This window comes from Aegilops tauschii, chromosome 6, assembly GCF_002575655.3.
Source record: "Aegilops tauschii subsp. strangulata cultivar AL8/78 chromosome 6, Aet v6.0, whole genome shotgun sequence".
Taxonomy (NCBI): domain Eukaryota; kingdom Viridiplantae; phylum Streptophyta; class Magnoliopsida; order Poales; family Poaceae; genus Aegilops; species Aegilops tauschii.
Window position 1 is genome coordinate 238434986 of NC_053040.3, and position 22701 is coordinate 238457686.

Sequence of the window (22701 nt, forward strand, 5' to 3'; positions counted from 1 at the left end):
GCTCGTCTTGGCGTCCGTCATCGCTACCGCGACGACGTCCGCCTCGACTCGCGTTACCCTAAGATAGACAGGGTGGCAGTGGTGTCATGTGCTCGTCTAGGCGTCCATCGTCGCTACCGCGACGATGTCCGCCTCGACTCGCGTTACGGTAGGACAGGGTGGCAGTGGTGTCACGTGCTCGTCTAGGCGTCCATCGTCGCTACCGCGACGACGTCCGCCTCGACTCGCGTTACGGTAGGACAGGGTGGCAGTGGTGTCACGTGCTCGTCTCGGCGTCCATCTTCGCTACCGCGATGACGTCCGCCTCGACTCGCCTTACGCAAAGACAGGGTGGCAGTGGTGTCACGTGCTCGTCTCGGCGTCCGTCGTCGCTACCGCGACGACGTCCGCCTCGACTCGCGTTACCCTAAGATAGACAGGGTGACAACGGTGTCACGTGCTCGTCTCGGCGTCCATCGTCGCTACCGCGACGACGTCCGCCTCAACTCGCGTTACCCTAAGATAGACAGGGTGACCGTAGTGTCACGTGCTCGTCTCGGCGTCCATCGTCGCTACCGCGATGACGTCCGCCTCGACTCGCATTACGCAAAGACAGGGTGGCAGTGGTGTCACGTGCTCGTCTCGGCGTCCGTCGTCGCTACCGCGACGATGTCCGACTCGACTCGCGTTACCCTAAGATAGACAGGGTGACAATGGTGTCACGTGCTCGTCTCGGCGTCCATCGTCGCTACCGCGACGACGTCCGCCTCAACTCGCGTTACCCTAAGATAGACAGGGTGACCGTAGTGTCACGTGCTCGTCTCGGCGTCCATCGTCGCTACCGCGATGACGTCCGCCTCGACTCGCATTACGCAAAGACAGGGTGGCAGTGGTGTCACGTGCTCGTCTCGGCGTCCGTCGTCGCTACCGCGACGACGTCCGCCTCGACTCGCGTTACCCTAAGATAGACAGGGTGGCAGTGGTGTCACGTGCTCGTCTAGGCGTCCATCGTCGCTACCGCGACGATGTCCGCCTCGACTCGCGTTACGGTAAGACAGGGTGGCAGTGGTGTCACGTGCTCGTCTCGGCGTCCATCGTCACTACCGCGATGACGTCCGCCTCGACTCGCGTTACCCTAAGATAGACAGGGTAGCAGTGGTGTCACGTGCTCGTCTCGGCGTCCATCGTCGCTACCGCGACGACGTCCGCCTCGACTCACGTTACCCTAAAATAGACAGGGTGACAGTGGTGTCACTTGCTCGTCTCGGCGTCCATCGTCGCTACCGCGACGACGTTCGCCTCGACTCGCGTTACGCTAAGACAGGATGGCAGTGATGTCACGTGCTGGTCTTGGCGTCCGTCATCGCTACCGCGACGACGTCCGCCTCGACTCGCGTTACCCTAAGATAGACAGGGTGGCAGTGGTGTCACGTGCTCGTCTAGGCGTCCATCGTCGCTATCGCGACGACGTCCGCCTCGACTCGCGTTACGGTAGGACAGGGTGGCAGTGGTGTCACGTGCTCGTCTCGGCGTCCATCGTCGCTACCGCGATGACGTCCGCCTCGACTCGCCTTACGCAAAGACAGGGTGGCAGTGGTGTCACGTGCTTGTCTCGGCGTCCATCGTCGCTACCGCGATGACGTCCGCCTCGACTCGCCTTACGCACACACAGGGTGGCAGTGGTGTCACGTGCTCGTCTCGGCATCCGTCGTCGCTACCGCGACGACGTCCGCCTCGACTCGCATTACCCTAAGATAGACAGGGTGGCAGTGGTGTCACGTGCTCGTCTCGGTGTCCATCGTCGCTACCGCGACGACGTTCGCCTCGACTCGCGTTACCCTAAGATAGACAGGGTGACAGTGGTGTCACATGCTCATCTCGGCGTCCATCGTCGCTACCGCGACGACGTCCGCCTCGACTCGCGTTACGCTAAGACAGGATGGATGTGATGTCACGTGCTCGTCTTGGCGTCCGTCGTCGCTACCGCGACGACGTCCGCCTCGACTCGCATTACCCTAAGATAGACAGGGTGGCAGTGGTGTCACGTGCTCGTCTCGGCGTCCATCGTCGCTACCGCGACGATGTTCGCCCCGACTCACGTTACCCTAAGATAGACAAGGTGACAGTGGTGTCACATGCTCATCTCGGCGTCCATCATCGCTACCGCGACGACGTCCGCCTCGACTCGCGTTACGCTAAGACAGGATGGAAGTGATGTCACGTGCTCGTCTTGGCGTCCGTCGTCGCTACCGCGACGACGTCCGCCTCGACTCGCGTTACCCTAAGATAGACAGGGTGACCGTAGTGTCACGTGCTCATCTCGGCGTCCATCGTCGCTACAGCGATGACGTCCGCCTCGACTCGCATTACGCAAAGACATGGTGGCAGTGGTGTCACGTGCTCGTCTCGGCGTCCGTCGTCGCTACCGCGACGACGTCCGCCTCGACTCGCGTTACCCTAAGATAGACAGGGTGGCAGTGGTGTCACGTGCTCGTCTAGGCGTCCATCGTCGCTACCGCGACGACGTCCGCCTCGACTCGCGTTACGCTAAGACAGGATGGAAGTGATGTCACGTGCTCGTCTTGGCGTCCGTCGTCGCTACCGCGACGACGTCCGCCTCGACTCGCGTTACCCTAAGATAGACAGGGTGACGGTGGTGTCACCTGCTCCTCTCGGCGTCCATCGTCGCTACCGCGACGACGTCCGCCTCGACTCGCGTTACGCTAAGACAGGATGGCAGTGATGTCACATGCTCGTCTCGGCAATCGTCGTCGCTACTGCGACGACTTCCGCCTCGACTCGCCTTACGCAAAGACAGGGTGGCAGTGGTGTCACGTGCTCGTCTCGGCATCCGTCGTCGCTACCGCGACGACGTCCGCCTCGACTCGCATTACCCTAAGATAGACAGGGTGGCAGTGGTGTCACGTGCTCGTCTCGGCGTCCATCGTCGCTAGCGCGACGACGTTCGCCTCGACTCGCGTTACCCTAAAATAGACAGGGTGACAGTGGTGTCACATGCTCATCTCGGCGTCCATCGTCGCTACCACGACGACGTCCGCCTCGACTCGCGTTACGCTAAGACAGGATGGATGTGATGCCACGTGCTCGTCTTGGCGTCCGTCGTCGCTACCGCGACGACGTCCGCCTCGACTCGCATTACCCTAAGATAGACAGGGTGGCAGTGGTGTCACGTGCTCGTCTCGGCGTCCATCGTCGCTACCGCGACGACGTTCGCCCCGACTCGCGTTACCCTAAGATAGACAAGGTGACAGTGGTGTCACATGCTCATCTCGGCGTCCATCGTCGCTACCGCGACGACGTCCGCCTCGACTCGCGTTACGCTAAGACAGGATGGAAGTGATGTCACGTGCTCGTCTTGGCGTCCGTCGTCGCTACCGCGACGACGTCCGCCTCGACTCGCGTTACCCAAAGATAGACAGGGTGACCGTAGTGTCACGTGCTCGTCTCGGCGTCCATCGTCGCTACCGCGATGACGTCCGCCTCGACTCGCATTACGCAAAGACATGGTGGCAGTGGTGTCACGTGCTCGTCTCGGCAACCGTCGTCGCTACCGCGACGACGTCCGCCTCGACTCGCGTTACCCTAAGATAGACAGGGTGACGGTGGTGTCACCTGCTCCTCTCGGCGTCCATCGTCGCTACCGCGACGACGTCCGCCTCGACTCGCGTTACGCTAAGACAGGATGGCAGTGATGTCACATGCTCGTCTTGGCAATCGTCGTCGCTACCGCGACGACTTCTGCCTCGACTCGCGTTACCATAAGATAGAGATGGTGGCAGTGGTGTCACGTGCTCGTCGACTCGAGTCTTGGCGTCCGTCATCGCTACCGCGACGACGTCCGCCTCGACTCGCGTTACCCTAAGATAGACAGGGTGGCAGTGGTGTCACGTGCTCGTCTAGGCGTCCATCTTCGCTACCGCGACGACGTCCGCCTCGACTCGCGTTACGGTAAGACAGGGTGGCAGTGGTGTCACGTGCTCGTCTCGGCGTCCATCGTCGCTACCGCGATGACGTCCGCCTCGACTCGCCTTACGCAAAGACAGGGTGGCAGTGGTGTCACGTGCTCGTCTCGGCATCCGTCGTCGCTACCGCGACGACGTCCGCCTCGACTCGCATTACCCTAAGATAGACAGGGTGGTAGTGGTGTCACGTGCTCGTCTCGGCGTCCATCGTCGCTACCGCGACGACGTTCGCCCCGACTCGCGTTACCCTAAGATAGACAGGGTGACAGTGGTGTCACTTGCTCGTCTCGTTGTCCATCGTCGCTACCGCGACGACGTTCGCCTCGACTCGCGTTATGCTAAGACAGGATGGATGTGATGTCACGTGCTCGTCTTGGCGTCTGTCATCGCTACCGCGACGACGTCCGCCTCAACTCGCGTTACCCTAAGATAGACAGGGTGACAGTGGTGTCACATGCTCATCTCGGCGTCAATCCTCGGTACCGCGACGACGTCCGCCTCGACTCGCGTTACGCTAAGACAGGATGGAAGTGATGTCACGTGCTCGTCTTGGCGTCCGTCGTCGCTACCGCGACGACGTCCGCCTCGACTCGCGTTACCCTAAGATAGACAGGGTGGCAGTGGTATCACGTGCTCGTCTCTGCGTCCATCGTCGCTACCGCGACAACGTTCGCCTCGACACGCGTTACCCTAAGATAGACAGGGTGACAGTGGTGTCACATGCTCATCTCGGCTTCCATCGTCGCTACCGCGACGACGTCCGCCTCGACTCGCGTTACCCTAAGATAGACAGGGTGGCAGTGGTGTCACGTGCTCGTCTTGGCGTCCGTCGTCGCTACCGCGACGACGTCCGCCTCGACTCGCGTTACCCTAAGATAGACAGGGTGGCAGTGGTGTCACGTGCTCGTCTCGACGTCCATCGTCGCTACCGCGATGACGTCCGCCTCGACTCACGTTACCCTAAGATAGACATGGTGACAGTGGTGTCACATGCTCGTCTCGGCGTCCATCGTCGCTACCGCGACGACGTTCGCCTCGACTCGCGTTACGCTAAGACAGGATGGCAGTGATGTCACGTGCTCGTCTTGGCGTCCGTCGTCGCTACCGCGACGACGTCCGCCTCGACTCGCGTTACCCTAAGATAGACAGGGTGACAGTGGTGTCAGGTGCTCGTCTAGGCGTCCATTGTCGCTACCGCGACGACGTCCGCCTCGGCTCGCGTTACGCTAAGACAGGGTGGCAGTGGTGTCACGTGCTCGTCTCGGCGTCCATCATCGCTACCGCGACGACGTCCGCCTCGACTCGCCTTACGGTAAGACAGGGTGGCAGTGGTGTCACGTGCTCGTCTCGGTGTCAGTCATCGCTACCGCGACGACGTCCGCCTCGACTCGTGTTACCCTAAGATAGACAGGGTGACCGTAGTGTCACGTGCTCGTCTCGGCGTCCATCGTCGCTACCGCGATGACGTCTGCGTCGACTCGCATTACGCAAAGACAGGGTGGCAGTGGTGTCACATGCTCGTCTCGGCGTCCGTCGTCGCTACCGCGACGACGTCCGCCTCGACTCGCGTTACCCTAAGATAGACAGGGTGACAATGATGTCACGTGCTCGTCTTGGCGTCCATCGTCGCTACCGCGACGACGTCTGCCTCGACTCACATTACGCTAAGACAGGGTGGCAGTGGTGTCACGTGCTTGTCTCGACGACGGCCGCCTCGACTCGCGTTACCCTAAGATAGACAGGGTGGCAGTGGTGTCATGTGCTCGTCTCGGCGTCCATCGTCGCTACCGCAACGACGTCCGCCTCGACTCGCGTTACCCTAAGATAGAAAGCGTGGCCGTGGTGTCACGTGCTCGTCTCGGCGTCCGTCGTCGCTACCGCGACGACGTCCGCCTCGAGTCGCGTTACGCTAAGACAGGATGGCAGTGGTGTCACGGGATCGTCTTGGCGTCCGTCGTCGCTACCGGGACGACGTCCGCCTCGACTCGCGTTACGGTAAGACAGGGTGGAAGTGGTGTCACGTGCTCGTCTCGGTGTCTGTCGTCGCTACCGCGACGACGTCCGCCTCGACTCGCGTTACGCTAAGACAGGATGGCAGTGATGTCACGTGCTCGTCTTGGCGTCCGTCGTCGCTACCGCGACGACGTCCGCCTCGAATCGCGTTACGGTAAGACAGGGTGGCAGTGGTGTCACGTGCTCGTCTCGGCGTCCCTCGTCGCTACCGCGATGACGTCCGCCTCGACTCGCCTTACGCAAAGACAGGGTGGCAGTGGTGTCACGTGCTCGTCTCGGCGTCCATCGTCGCTACCGCGATGACGTCCGCCTCGACTCGCATTACGCAAAGACAGGGTGAAAGTGGTGTCACGTGCTCGTCTCGGCATCCGTCGTCGCTACCGCGACGACGTCCGCCTCGACTCGCATTACCCTAAGATAGACAGGGTGGCAGTGGTGTCACGTGCTCGTCTCGGCGTCCTTCGTCGCTACCGCGACGACGTTCGCCTCGACTCGCGTTACCCTAAGATAGACAGGGTGACAGTGGTGTCACATGCTCATCTCGGCGTCCATCGTCGCTACCGCGACGACGTCCGCCTCGACTCGCGTTACGCTAAGACAGGATGGAAGTGATGTCACGTGCTCGTCTTGGCGTCCGTCGTCGCTACCGCGACGACGTCCGCCTCGACTCGCGTTACCCTAAGATAGACAGGGTGACGGTGGTGTCACCTGCTCCTCTCGGCGTCCATCGTCGCTACCGCGATGACGTCCGCCTCGACTCGCGTTACGCTAAGACAGGATGGCAGTGATGTCACATGCTCGTCTTGGCAATCGTCGTCGCTACCGCGACGACTTCTGCCTCGACTCGCGTTACCATAAGATAGAGATGGTGGCAGTGGTGTCACGTGCTCGTCGACTCGAGTCTTGGCGTCCGTCATCGCTACCGCGACGACGTCCGCCTCGACTCGCGTTACCCTAAGATAGACAGGGTGGCAGTGGTGTCACGTGCTCGTCTAGGCGTCCATCGTCGCTACCGCGACGACGTCCGCCTCGACTCGCGTTACGGTAAGACAGGGTGGCAGTGGTGTCACGTGCTCGTCTCGGCGTCCATCGTCGCTACCGCGATGACGTCCGCCTCGACTCGCCTTACGCAAAGACAGGGTGGCAGTGGTGTCCCGTGCTCGTCTCGGCATCCGTCGTCGCTACCGCGACGACGTCCGCCTCGACTCGCATTACCCTAAGATAGACAGGGTGGCAGTGGTGTCACGTGCTCGTCTCGGCGTCCATCGTCGCTACCGCGACGACGTTCGCCTCGACTCGCGTTACCCTAAGATAGACAGGGTGACAGTGGTGTCACATGCTCATCTCGGCGTCCATCGTCGCTACCGCGACGACGTCCGCCTCGACTCGCGTTACGCTAAGACAGGATGGATGTGATGCCACGTGCTCGTCTTGGCGTCCGTCGTCGCTACCGCGACGACGTCCGCCTCGACTCGCATTACCCTAAGATAGACAGGGTGGCAGTGGTGTCACGTGCTCGTCTCGGCGTCGATCGTCGCTACCGCGATGACGTTCGCCCCGACTCGCGTTACCCTAAGATAGACAAGGTGACAGTGGTGTCACATGCTCATCTCGGCGTCCATCGTCGCTACCGCGACGACGTCCGCCTCGACTCGCGTTACGCTAAGACAGGATGGAAGTGATGTCACGTGCTCGTCTTGGCGTCCGTCGTCGCTACCGCGACGACGTCCGCCTCGACTCGCGTTACCCTAAGATAGACAGGGTGACCGTAGTGTCACGTGCTCGTCTCGGCGTCCATCGTCGCTACCGCGATGACGTCCGCCTCGACTCGCATTACGCAAAGACATGGTGGCAGTGGTGTCACGTGCTCGTCTCGGCGTCCAGCGTCGCTACCGCGACGACGTCCGCCTCGAGTCGCGTTACCCTAAAATAGACAGGGTGACAGTGGTGTCACTTGCTCGTCTCGGCGTCCATCGTCGCTACCGCGACGACGTTCGCCTCGACTCGCCTTACGCTAAGACAGGATGGCAGTGATGTCACGTGCTCGTCTTGGCGTCCGTCATCGCTACCGCGACGACGTCCGCCTCGACTCGCGTTACCCTAAGATAGACAGGATGGCAGTGATGTCACGTGCTCGTCTAGGCGTCCATCGTCGCTACCGCGATGACGTCCGCCTCGACTTGCGTTACGGTAGGACAGGGTGGCAGTGGTGTCACGTGCTCGTCTCGGCGTCCATCGTCGCTACCGCGATGACGTCCGCCTCGACTCGCCTTACGCAAAGACAGGGTGGCAGTGGTGTCACGTGATCGTCTCGGCGTCCATCGTCGCTACCGCGATGACGTCCGCCTCGACTCGCATTACGCAAAGACAGGGTGACAGTGGTGTCACATGCTCGTCTCGGCATCCGTCGTCGCTACCGCGACGACGTCCGCCTCGACTCGCATTACCCTAAGATAGACAGGGTGGCAGTGGTGTCACGTGCTCGTCTCGGCGTCTCGTCGCTACCGCGACGACGTTCGCCTCGACTCGCGTTACCCTAAGATAGACAGGGTGACAGTGGTGTCACATGCTCATCTCGGCGTCCATCGTCGCTACCGCGACGACGTCCGCCTCGACTCGCGTTGCGCTAAGACAGGATGGAAGTGATGTCACGTGCCCGTCTTGGCGTCCGTCGTCGCTACCGCGGCGACGTCCGCCTCGACTCGCGTTACCCTAAGATAGACAGGGTGACGGTGGTGTCACCTGCTCCTCTCGGCCATCGTCGCTACCGCGACGACGTCCGCCTCGACTCGCGTTACGCTAAGACAGGATGGCAGTGATGTCACATGCTTGTCTTGGCAATCGTCGTCGCTACCGCGACGACTTCTGCCTCGACTCGCGTTACCATAAGATAGAGATGGTGGCAGTGGTGTCACGTGCTCGTCGACTCGAGTCTTGGCGTCCGTCCTCGCTACCGCGACGACGTCCGCCTCGACTCGCGTTACCCTAAGATAGACAGGGTGGCAGTGGTGTCACGTGCTCGTCTAGGCGTCCGTCGTCGCTACCGCGACGACGTCCGCCTCGACTCGCGTTACGGTAAGACAGGGTGGCAGTGGTGTCACGTGCTCGTCTCGGCGTCCATCATCGCTACCGCGATGACGTCCGCCTCGACTCGCCTTACGCAAAGACAGGGTGGCAGTGGTGTCACGTGCTCGTCTCGGCATCCGTCGTCGCTACCGCGACGACGTCCGCCTCGACTCGCATTACCCTAAGATAGACAGGGTGGCAGTGGTGTCACGTGCTCGTCTCGGCGTCCATCGTCGCTACCGCGACGACGTTCGCCTCGACTCGCGTTACCCTAAGATAGACAGGGTGACAGTGGTGTCACATGCTCATCTCGGCGTCCATCGTCGCTACCGCGACGACGTCCGCCTCGACTCGCGTTACGCTAAGACAGGATGGATGTGATGCCACGTGCTCGTCTCGGTGTCCATCATCGCTACCGCGACGACGTCCGCCTCGGCTCGCGTTACGCTAAGACAGGGTGGCAGTGGTGTCACGTGCTCGTCTCGGTGTCAGTCATCGCTACCGCGACGACGTCCGCCTCGACTCGTGTTACCCTAAGATAGACAGGGTGACCGTAGTGTCACGTGCTCGTCTCTGCGTCCATCGTCGCTACCGCGATGACGTCTGCGTCGACTCGCATTACGCAAAGACAGGGTGGCAGTGGTGTCACGTGCTCGTCTCGGCGTCCGTCGTCGCTACCGCGACGACGTCCGCCTCGACTCGCGTTACCCTAAGATAGACAGGGTGAAAATGATGTCACATGCTCGTCTTGGCGTCCATCGTCGCTACCGCGACGACGTCTGCCTCGACTCACATTACGCTAAGACAGGGTGGCAGTGGTGTCACGTGCTTGTCTCGACGACGGCCGCCTCGACTCGCGTTACCCTAAGATAGACAGGGTGGCAGTGGTGTCATGTGCTCGTCTCGGCGTCCATCGTCGCTACCGCAACGACGTCCGCCTCGACTCGCGTTACCCTAAGATAGAAAGCGTGGTCGTGGTGTCACGTGCTCGTCTCGGTGATAGAGGCAAAGGTGTCCCGTCTTTCGATGAGATGATGAATATCGCTTTGATGGAAGTCGACTTTGACGATCCGACTACGAACGTGCGAGGACGTCGCGCCTTAGCAATCGCTAAACCAACTCCGAGAGGTTATCGACCACGCCGGAGCACGATCAACCTGACCACGAGGGTCTGTTTCCTGCGAGCAAACGAAGAACAGGCAAGAAACTGAGATTGCAATCTGGATATTGCGAATATAAGATGAAAGCTTTATTGATCAAGGTGGGGTTCTGGGACGCCTTTGTCTGGTCGCTGAACACAAACGAAGTACGCGAAGTTGCAGCTATGGCGAACTTTTAATCTAAACAAAACCCAAAGTCTAAACGACGCCCTAAGGGCTGTATATATGGAGGAAGAGGGGGGGAATTTCGTGGCCCTTGAGGAAGGGGTCCGAAACCAACCCTATCTCTTGTTTCCCCACACATACGGACTCTAAAAACAGCCTATACTTATGTATTTCGAAATTACATGGGCCTGGCCCAATAATAAGGTGACGCAGCACCTAGAATAGCCTCTGGACGAAAGTTATGAAGTAGCATCTTGTATATTTCGTCCAAGGCTTCATGCACGCATTATGGTGGCTTCAACGTCCTGAAATCATCACTTGTAACTCCGTTCTTGTTCCCCATGCGCATGCCATCATCTCCATGCTTGTTCTTGCTCCAATGTTCATCCTTCTCAAAGCTAGGCCCTTCATTTGTAAGCAAAACAAATGTATCCAATTTAGGCAGCATCATATTCTCATGAACATTAGAATCATTAGCAAGAAACGAAAGTACCTGGTAATTTAATTGGCGTGCGCGAGCTCTAGTAATTGGTCCAGTATGTATAGCAGCAGGGACTGTGGGTGTAATAATTGTATTGATGTCCTCATCATCCTCCCCTTCTTGAAATGAAGTCGTCCTCGACGGAAGCTCATCTTCCTCACCCAAATAAGGCTTCAAATCTGCAATATTAAAAGTGGGACTAACCCCAAAATCTGCAGGCAGCTCAAGTTTATATGCATTATCATTTATTTTCTCTAACACCTTAAAAGGACCATCAGCACGTGGCATTAGCTTTGATTTGCGCAAATCAGGAAATCTATCCTTACGCAAATGTAACCAAACAAGATCTCCAGGTGCAAACACAACATGTTTTCTACCCTTATCTCCAGCAAGTTTATATTTAGCATTCATACGCTCAATGTTTTCCTTAGTTAACTCATGCATTTTTAAGATCAATTCAGCACGTTGTTTAGCATCAAAATTAACCTTCTCCGAAGATGGAAGAGGCAACAAATCAATAGGTGCACGAGGTAGGAAACCATACACAATTTCAAAAGGGCACATCTTAGTAGTAGAATGCAATGAACGATTATAAGCAAACTCAATATGAGGCAAGCAGTCTTCTCACATTTTCTTATTATTCTTCAAAACAGCCCTAAGCATAGTAGACAATGTTCTATTGACTACTTCAGTTTGTCCATCAGTTTGGGGGTGACAAGTAGTACTAAAAAGCAGTTTAGTCCCCAACTTAGCCCATAAACATCTCCAAAAGTGGCTAAGAAATTTAGTATCACGATCTGAAACAATAGTATTTGGCACACCATGCAAGCGTATAATTTCACGAAAGAACAAATCAGCAACATTAACAGCATCATCGCTTTTATGACATGGTATAAAGTGCGCCATTTTCGAGAATCTATCCACGACAACAAATATGCTATCCCTCCCCTTCTTTGTTCGAGGTAAACCTAAAACAAAGTCCATAGATATATCCTCCCAAGGAACACTAGGTACAGGCAAAGGCATATATAAACCATGAGGATTGAGTCGTGACTTAGCTTTTTGACATGTAGTGCAGCGAGCAACAAAACGCTCAACATCCCGTCTCATCTTTGGCCAAAAGAAATGTGTAGCAAGTACGTCCTCCGTCTTCTTCACGCCAAAGTGTCCCATTAATCCTCCTCCATGCGCCTCCTGCAACAACAAAAGACGAAGAGAGCTAGCTGGAATGCATAGCTTGTTAGCACGGAACACAAATCCATCATTAACGACAAACTTGTTCCAGGTTCTTCCTTCTTTACAATTCTGCAATACATCTTTAAAATCAGCATCATGCACATATTGATCTTTGATGGTCTCCAAACCAAATATTTTGAAGTCAAGTTGTGAAAGCATAGTATAGCGACGAGACAATGCATCAGCAATAACATTTTCTTTACCCTTCTTGTGTTTAATGACATAAGGGAAAGTTTCAATGAATTCAACCCATTTAGCATGTCTACGATTCAGTTTAGCTTGACTTTTAATATGTTTCAAAGATTCATGATCAGAATGTATAACAAATTCTTTGGGCCATAAATAATGTTGCCATGTTTCTAAAGTCCGAACAAGAGCATATAGTTCTTTATCATAAGTAGAATAATTCAGACTAGGCCCACTCAATTTTTCAGAAAAGTATGCAACAGGTTTGCCATCTTGTAATAACACACCTCCTAATCCAATGCCACTAGCATCACATTCAAGCTCAAAAGTCTTATTAAAATCAGGAAGTTGGAGTAAAGGAGCATGTGTCAACTTATCTTTCAATACCGTGAAGGCTTCTTCCTGTGCGGTACCCCAAACAAAAGGCACATCCTTCTTTGTAAGCTCGTTGAGAGGTGCAGCAATGGTGCTAAAATCTCTCACAAAACGCCTATAGAAACCAGCGAGTCCAAGAAAACTCCGCACTTGTGTGACCGTTTTGGGCTGCGGCCAACTCTCAATAGCTTCAATCTTGGCTTTATCAACTTCAATTCCCTGTGGAGTAACAACATAGCCAAGAAAAGATACTCGGTCGGTGCAAAAGGTGCACTTCCCAAGGTTACCAAACAAACGTGCATCACGTAGAGCAATAAAAACAGCACGTAAATGTTCCAAATGTTCTTCCAAAGATTTGCTATAAATCAGTATATCATCAAAATAGACCACCACAAATCGTCCAATGAAAGCACGTAAAACTTCGTTCATTAGTCTCATGAAAGTACTAGGTGCATTAGTTAACCCAAAAGGCATGACTAACCACTCATATAAACCAAACTTAGTTTTAAATGCAGTTTTCCATTCATCTCCCAATTTCATACGAATTTGATGGTATCCACTACGCAAATCAACTTTGGAGAATATTGTAGAGCCACTCAATTCATCAAGCATATCATCGAGCCTAGGAATAGGATGACGATAACGAATAGTAATATTATTAATGCCTCTACAATCAACACACATACGCGACGTACCATCCTTTTTAGGCACGAGTATAATAGGAACAGCACAAGGACTAAGAGATTCGCGTATATAACCTTTGTCGAGCAGCTCCTGTACTTGACGCATAATCTCCTTCGTCTCCTCTGGATTGGTACGGTATGGTGCACGGTTGGGTAGCGATGCACCGGGAATTAAGTCAATTTGATGCTCAATCCCTCGAATAGGTGGTAATCCCGGTGGCACGTCTTGTGGGAAGACGTCAGCGAACTCCTGCAAAATGTGAGTGACAGCAGGGGGCAAAGAGGAAGGCACGTCCTCGAATGAAAATAATGCCTCTTTGCACACAAAAGCATAGCAAACAGATTTGCTGAAATCTAGTTCATCAATATCAGATTTTGTGGCAAGTAAACATGCACTTTTCAATTTAATTTCAGAAACAACACTAGATGGTTTATTATTAGGTTTCATTTGTTGCTCAAATTCCTTTGCCACAATCTGATTTTCACTCTTATTTTTCTCCTGTTTTGCTTTATTAGCTCTATTAATGTCATCTTTCAAAATGGAATCAGGAGTCATAGGAAGCAAAGTAATATTTTTATCCTTATGAACAAGAGTATACTGATTGTTTCTACCATGGTGTACAGAATTTTTATCAAATTGCCATGGTCTACCTAGTAATAAGGAACATGCTTGCATGGGTACCACATCACAATCAACATAATCAGCATATGTAGAGATACTAAAATGCACACGAACAGTACGTGTTACCTTAACCTTGCCGCTGTTGTTGAACCATTGGATGTAGTAAGGATGTGGATGTGGTCTTGTGGTGAGAGATAGCTTCTCCACCATCTCCATGCTAGCCAAGTTGTTACAGCTACCTCCATCTATGATGACGCGAACAGAACGTTCCTTCACAACTCCCTTTGTATGGAACAAATTATGCCTCTGATTTTGCTCTGCTTGTGTGACCTGCACACTCAAAACACGTTGAGCAACTAAACATTCATACCTGTCAGCGTCTTCAGGAGCCATGTATTGCGTCTCATGTTCAGAATCATCTCCACCATGTTCTTCACGTGTAATAAGAGCCAAAGTCTCCTCATCATAGTCACTAGCGGACTCATACCCACCATCCTCAGTAGCAATCATGACACGCTGAGATTTGCATTCTCTCGCAAAATGTCCTCTTCCCTTACAACGACGACAAATAATCACTTGTGTGCCCTGTCGATGCCATGGAAGAAGAAGAGCTCTGCACAGGCCCGGCAGGTGTGCTCTTGGCAGAGAGTGGTGGTTGTGCCTGCTTTCTTGTATCACGGCTGGAGGTGGCACCTGATGGAGGTGATGGTGAAGTGGAAGTAGAAGATGCACGCGGTGTCCATGATGAAGGTCGACCTGCAGAAAAGTTAGTTCGCGCCAATGGCTGTCGATCCTGCACTTCACGTTCAGCTTTACAAGCAAGATGGAATAAACGAGTGATATTATTATAATCCTTATACTCTAGAATGGTCTGAATCTCTTTATTTAATCCACCCATAAAACGTGCAAGCATAGCTTCATTCTCCTCAACAATACCACATCTAATCATGCCAGTTTGTAATTCCTGATAATATTCTTCTACAGAATTTTTTCCTTGTCTTAAACGCTGCAATTTTTGAAGTAATTCACGTTGATAATATGGTGGAACCCAACGAGTACGCATAGCAGTTTTCAAAGCAGCCCAAGTAGCTGGAACAGGATATAATCTACAATGTTCAGACCACCAAACACATGCAAAGCTAGTGAAAGCACAAACAGCAGCAGGAACACGTCTCTCCTCAGGATATTGTAAACATGTAAATCGTTGTTCAGTTTCTAACTCCCAAGTAAGATATATATCAGGAACATATCTACCCTCAAATGGTGGAATATTCAATTTCAGTTTAGGGAGATGGTCATGATCTCGTACCTGAGGTGGTGGTGCCGGCCTACCGTTGCGAATATATACCTGAGGTCGACCTGCTGGTGGTGGTGCTGGTGGCTGCACGTAGTTGTGATTTTGATCAACCTCATCCTCATAATCGCCCGCATAATCGTCATCCTCCTCAGCCGCCGCAGGAGCAGGAGCCAAAGAAGCATCAACAGTAGGGACAGCAGCACCCGAATTTTGACCAATCTCAATTGGAACGCGCTGTGCCCGTCCCACTTGATTTGGAAGGCGGCGTTGGAGATGTGGTTGTTGTTGTTGTAGAGGTGCGACATGTGCAGCCGGTGGTGGTTGGGGAAGACGCTTTAGTAATTCAGTAAACTTGTTATCCAGCTTTGTCTCAAACGACTTCTCCACGGCATCTATCTTCTCCATAGCCTCTTCAAATCTGTTTAGCACATCACCCACCTGGCCACTCATCATTTGCTGAAATTTATCATGCAACTCCTTGTTCGTCATGTTCGCCCAATCAGTCTCATCGGCTTGTGAACCTGCCATGGTTAGCAGTAATAGAAACACAAAAGAATATGATCCTGCAGACTACTAGAAGTGGTGGGATGGTGGTGTGTCACAAAACCTTCAAGCGAATCTCAAATTCTTACCAGTTCTTACCCAGCAGCAGGTGGTGATCGGCAACCGTTGTAGTCAAAAACTCTCAAAGCTTGGATATAGCGATTACCAGGGAGAGTCAAACGCACGATGTAGACTTATGTGGAGCTGGGAAGGCTTATAATATGGTAGCAAAATGGTAAGCAATAATCAATTCAGAGATGCAAAGTTGAATAAACGCTCAACGACGGTACTGTGCTGGTCCTAGGCTAGACCGTGCTAGAGACGCGAGCCTAGAACACTAACAAAATCACGGCGCTGCACGTAAACAAGGGAAAAGCACACTCAGGGATTTTTTTTTCGCTCTTTTTTTTTTTTTTTGCGCTCTTTTTTTTTTGCGCTCCTCTTTTTTTTTTTTTTTTTTTTTTGCGAAAAAATCACTATAATGGCGAGTGTCTCAAAACTCTTCCCAGGTCAAACTGACAGGATGGGCACAAAATTTTTTGACTATTTTTTTTTTCGGAAATCAGGGCAGCGACGACGAAAAAGTGCGACAAAAAATCACTATGATGGCGAGTGTCTCAAAACACTACCCGGGGCCTAAAAAGAGGATAGGGAAAAAATATTTTTGGTTGCCGAAATTTTGGCCTAAAAAACTGCCCGGGGGTCTCCAGACTCTTTTTTTTTTTTTTTTTTTTCCCGAGACCTACTCAGGCAAGGAAACACGAAACGGAAAATATATGGATCTCTAAAACAAACCGACTATGAAAAGAACTCGGATTGGTGGTGGATATATGGCGGTGGTATATGGCAGCGGTGGTGGTATATGGATACGGATTCAAAGCGGTGGCGGATAAGCAATGGTGGTAGATGGCAAGGCGATGATGATGGTGCGGCGGCGGCGTGACAACTTATGACCAGAACTCGAAACTCTAAAAGACTAGACTCTAAGACCAGCAACTTGACACGACGATGCAACCGCAAATTCAACAAAGCAAAAACCCTAAAAAGATTATGCAAAGGCTCAGATTGGTTCGGATATGATGAACTAACCCTAATTTTTTTTGTTGTGGCTTTTTCGTGGACTGTAGGTATGAAGAACAGACTCGATCTAAACTACGAAAAACTGTAAAATCTCACCGAGCAACCTGGAAATCTGATACCACTTGATAGAGGCAAAGGTGTCCCGTCTTTCGATGAGATGATGAATATCGCTTTGATGGAAGTCGACTTTGACGATCCGACTACGAACGTGCGAGGACGTCGCGCCTTAGCAATCGCTAAACCAACTCCGAGAGGTTATCGACCACGCCGGAGCACGATCAACCTGACCACGAGGGTCTGTTTCCTGCGAGCAAACGAAGAACAGGCAAGAAACTGAGATTGCAATCTGGATATTGCGAATATAAGATGAAAGCTTTATTGATCAAGGTGGGGTTCTGTGACGCCTTTGTCTGGTCGCTGAACACAAACGAAGTACGCGAAGTTGCAGCTATGGCGAACTTTTAATCTAAACAAAACCCAAAGTCTAAACGACGCCCTAAGGGCTGTATATATGGAGGAAGAGGGGGGGAATTTCGTGGCCCTTGAGGAAGGGGTCCGAAACCAACCCTATCTCTTGTTTCCCCACACATACGGACTCTAAAAACAGCCTATACTTATGTATTTCGAAATTACATGGGCCTGGCCCAATAATAAGGTGACGCAGCACCTAGAATAGCCTCTGGACGAAAGTTATGAAGTAGCATCTTGTATATTTCGTCCAAGGCTTCATGCACGCATTATGGTGGCTTCAACGTCCTGAAATCATCACTTGTAACTCCGTTCTTGTTCCCCATGCGCATGCCATCATCTCCATGCTTGTTCTTGCTCCAATGTTCATCCTTCTCAAAGCTAGGCCCTTCATTTGTAAGCAAAACAAATGTATCCAATTTAGGCAGCATCATATTCTCATGAACATTAGAATCATTAGCAAGAAACGAAAGTACCTGGTAATTTAATTGGCGTGCGCGAGCTCTAGTAATTGGTCCAGTATGTATAGCAGCAGGGACTGTGGGTGTAATAATTGTATTGATGTCCTCATCACTCGGCGTCCATCGTCGCTACCGCGACGACGTCCGCCTCGTGTCGCGTTACGCTAAGACAGGATGGCAGTGGTGTCACGGGATCGTCTAGGCGTCCGTCGTCGCTACCGGGACGACGTCCGCCTCGACTCGCGTTACGGTAAGACAGGGTGGAAGTGGTGTCACGTGCTCGTCTCGGTGTCTGTCGTCGCTACCGCGACGACGTCCGCCTCGACTCGCGTTACGCTAAGACAGGATGGCAGTGATGTCACGTGCTCGTCTTGGCGTCCGTCGTCGCTACCGCGACGACGTCCGCCTCGAATCGCGTTACGGTAAGACAGGGTGGCAGTGGTGTCACGTGCTCGTCTCGGCGTCCATCGTCGCTACCGCGATGACGTCCGCCTCGACTCGCCTTACGCAAAGACAGGGTGGCAGTGGTGTCACGTGCTCGTCTCGGCGTCCATCGTCGCTACCGCGATGACGTCCGCCTCGACTCGCATTACGCAAAGACAGGGTGACAGTGGTGTCACGTGCTCGTCTCGGCATCCGTCGTCACTACCGCGACGACGTCCGCCTCGACTCGCATGACCCTAAGATAGACAGGGTGGCAGTGGTGTCACGTGCTCGTCTCGGCGTCCATCGTCGCTACCGCGACGACGTTCGCCTCGACTCGCGTTACCCTAAGATAGACAGGGTGACAGTGGTGTCACATGCTCATCTCGGCGTCCATCGTCGCTACCGCGACGACGTCCGCCTCGACTCGCGTTACGCTAAGACAGGATGGAAGTGATGTCACGTGCTCGTTTTGGCGTCCGTCGTCGCTACCGCGACGACGTCCGCCTCGACTCGCGTTACCCTAAGATAGACAGGGTGACGGTGGTGTCACCTGCTCCTCTCGGCGTCCATCGTCGCTACCGCGACGACGTCCGCCTCGACTCGCGTTACGCTAAGACAGGATGGCAGTGATGTCACGTGCTCGTCTTGGCGTCCGTCGTCGCTACCGCGACGACGTCCGCCTCGACTCGCGTTACCCTAAGATAGACAGGGTGACGGTGGTGTCACCTGCTCCTCTCGGCGTCCATCGTCGCTACCGCGACGACGTCCGCCTCGACTCGCGTTACGCTAAGACAGGATGGCAGTGATGTCACATGCTCGTCTTGGCAATCGTCGTCGCTACCGCGACGACTTCTGCCTCGACTCGCGTTACCATAAGATAGAGATTGTGGCAGTGGTGTCACGTGCTCGTCGACTCGAGTCTTGGCGTCCGTCATCGCTACCGCGACGACGTCCGCCTCGACTCGCGTTACCCTAAGATAGACAGGGTGGCAGTGGTGTCACGTGCTCGTCTAGGCGTCCATCGTCGCTACCGCGACGACATCCGCCTCGACTCGCGTTACAGTAAGACAGGGTGGCAGTGGTGTCACGTGCTCGTCTCGGCGTCCATCGTCGCTACCGCGATGACGTCCGCCTCGACTCGCCTTACGCAAAGACAGGGTGGCAGTGGTGTCACGTGCTCGTCTCGGCATCCGTCGTCGCTACCGCGACGACGTCCGCCTCGACTCGCATTACCCTAAGATAGACAGGGTGGCAGTGGTGTCACGTGCTCGTCTCGGCGTCCATCGTCGCTACCGCGACGACGTTCGCCTCGACTCGCGTTACCCTAAGATAGACAGGGTGACAGTGGTGTCACATGCTCATCTCGGCGTCCATCGTCGCTACCGTGACGACGTCCGCCTCGACTCGCGTTACGCTAAGACAGGATGGATGTGATGCCACGTGCTCGTCTTGGCGTCCGTCGTCGCTACCGCGACGACGTCCGCCTCGACTCGCATTACCCTAAGATAGACAGGGTGGCAGTGGTGTCACGTGCTCGTCTCGGCGTCCATCGTCGCTACCGCGACGACGTTCGCCCCGACTCGCGTTACCCTAAGATAGACAAGGTGACAGTGGTGTCACATGCTCATCTCGGCGTCCATCGTCGCTACCGCGACGACGTCCGCCTCGACTCGCGTTACGCTAAGACAGGATGGAAGTGATGTCACGTGCTCGTCTTGGCGTCCGTCGTCGCTACCGCGACGACGTCCGCCTCGACTCGCGTTACCCTAAGATAGACAGGGTGACCGTAGTGTCACGTGCTCGTCTCGGCGTCCATCGTCGCTACCGCGATGACGTCCGCCTCGACTCGCATTACGCAAAGACATGGTGGCAGTGGTGTCACGTGCTCGTCTCGGCGTCCGTCGTCGCTACCGCGACGACGTCCGCCTCGACTCGCGTTACCCTATGATAGACAGGGTGGCAGTGGTGTCACGTGCTCTTCTCGGCGTCCATCTTCGCTACCGCGACGACGTCCGCCTCGACTCGCGTTACCCTAAAATAGACAGGGTGACAGTGGTGTCACTTGCTCGTCTCGGCGTCCATCGTCGCTACCGCGACGACGTTCGCCTCGACTCGCGTTACGCTAAGACAGGATGGCAGTGATGTCACGTGCTCGTCTTGGCGTCCGTCATCGCTACCGCGACGACGTCCGCCTCGACTCGCGTTACCCTAAGATAGACAGGATGGCAGTGATGTCACGTGCTCGTCTAGGCGTCCATCGTCGCTACCGCGACGACGTCCGCCTCGACTCGCGTTACGGTAGGACAGGGTGGCAGTGGTGTCACGTGCTCGTCTCGGCGTCCACCGTCGCTACCGCGATGACGTCCGCCTCGACTCGCCTTACGCAAAGACAGGGTGGCAGTGGTGTCACGTGCTCGTCTCGGCGTCCATCGTCGCTACCGCGATGACGTCCGCCTCGACTCGCATTACGCAAAGACAGGGTGACAGTGGTGTCACGTGCTCGTCTCGGCATCCGTCGTCGCTACCGCGACGACGTCCGCCTCGACTCGCATTACCCTAAGATAGACAGGGTGGCAGTGGTGTCACGTGCTCGTGTCGGCGTCCATCGTCGCTACCGCGACGACGTTCGCCTCGACTCGCGTTACCCTAAGATAGACAGGGTGACAGTGGTGTCACATGCTCATCTCGGCGTCCATCGTCGCTACCGCGACGACGTCCGCCTCGACTCGCGAGACGCTAAGACAGGATGGATGTGATGTCACGTGCTCGTCTTGGCGTCATCGTCGCTACCGCGACGACGTCCGCCTCGACTCGCGTTACCCTAAGATAGACAGGGTGACGGTGGTGTCACCTGCTCCTCTCGGCGTCCATCGTCGCTACCGCGACGACGTCCGCCTCGACTCGCGTTACGCTAAGACAGGATGGCAGTGATGTCACATGCTCGTCTTGGCAATCGTCGTCGCTACCGCGACGACTTCTGCCTCGACTCGCGTTACCATAAGATAGAGATGGTGGCAGTGGTGTCATGTGCTCGTCGACTCGAGTCTTGGCGTCCGTCATCGCTACCGCGACGACGTCCGCCTCGACTCGCGTTACCCTAAGATAGACAGGGTGGCAGTGGTGTCACGTGCTCGTCTAGGCGTCCATCGTCGCTACCGCGACGACGTCCGCCTCGACTCGCGTTACGGTAAGACAGGGTGGCAGTGGTGTCACGTGCTCGTCTCGGCGTCCATCATCGCTACCGCGATGACGTCCGCCTCGACTCGCCTTACGCAAAGACAGGGTGGCAGTGGTGTCACGTGCTCGTCTCGGCATCCGTCGTCGCTACCGCGACGACGTCCGCCTCGACTCGCATTACCCTAAGATAGACAGGGTGGCAGTGGTGTCACGTGCTCGTCTCGGCGTCCATCGTCGCTACCGCGACGACGTTCGCCTCGACTCGCGTTACCCTAAGATAGACAGGGTGACAGTGGTGTCACATGCTCATCTCGGCGTCCATCGTCGCTACCGCGACGACGTCCGCCTCGACTCGCGTTACGCTAAGACAGGATGGATGTGATGCCACGTGCTCGTCTTGGCGTCCGTCGTCGCTACCGCGACGACGTCCGCCTCGACTCGCATTACCCTAAGATAGACAGGGTGGCAGTGGTGTCACGTGCTCGTCTCGGCGTCCATCGTCACTACCGCGACGACGTTCGCCCCGACTCGCGTTACCCTAAGATAGACAAGGTGACAGTGGTGTCACATGCTCATCTCGGCGTCCATCGTCGCTACCGCGACGACGTCCGCCTCGACTCGCGTTACGCTAAGACAGGATGGAAGTGATGTCACGTGCTCGTCTTGGCGTCCGTCGTCGCTACCGCGACGACGTCCGCCTCGACTCGCGTTACCCTAAGATAGACAGGGTGACCGTAGTGTCACGTGCTCGTCTCGGCGTCCATCGTCGCTACCGCAATGACGTCCGCCTCGACTCGCATTACGCAAAGACATGGTGGCAGTGGTGTCACGTGCTCGTCTCGGCGTCCGTCGTCGCTACCGCGACGACGTCCGCCTCGACTCGCGTTACCCTATGATAGACAGGGTGGCAGTGGTGTCACGTGCTCGTCTCGGCGTCCATCTTCGCTACCGCGACGACGTCCGCCTCGACTCGCGTTACCCTAAAATAGACAGGGTGACAGTGGTGTCACTTGCTCGTCTCGGCGTCCATCGTCGCTACCGTGACGACGTTCGCCTCGACTCGCGTTACGCTAAGACAGGATGGCAGTGATGTCACGTGCTCGTCTTGGCGTCCGTCATCGCTACCGCGACGACGTCCGCCTCGACTCGCGTTACCCTAAGATAGACAGGATGGCAGTGATGTCACGTGCTCGTCTAGGCGTCCATCGTCGCTACCGCGACGACGTCCGCCTCGACTCGCGTTACGGTAGGACAGGGTGGCAGTGGTGTCACGTGCTCGTCTCGGCGTCCATCGTCGCTA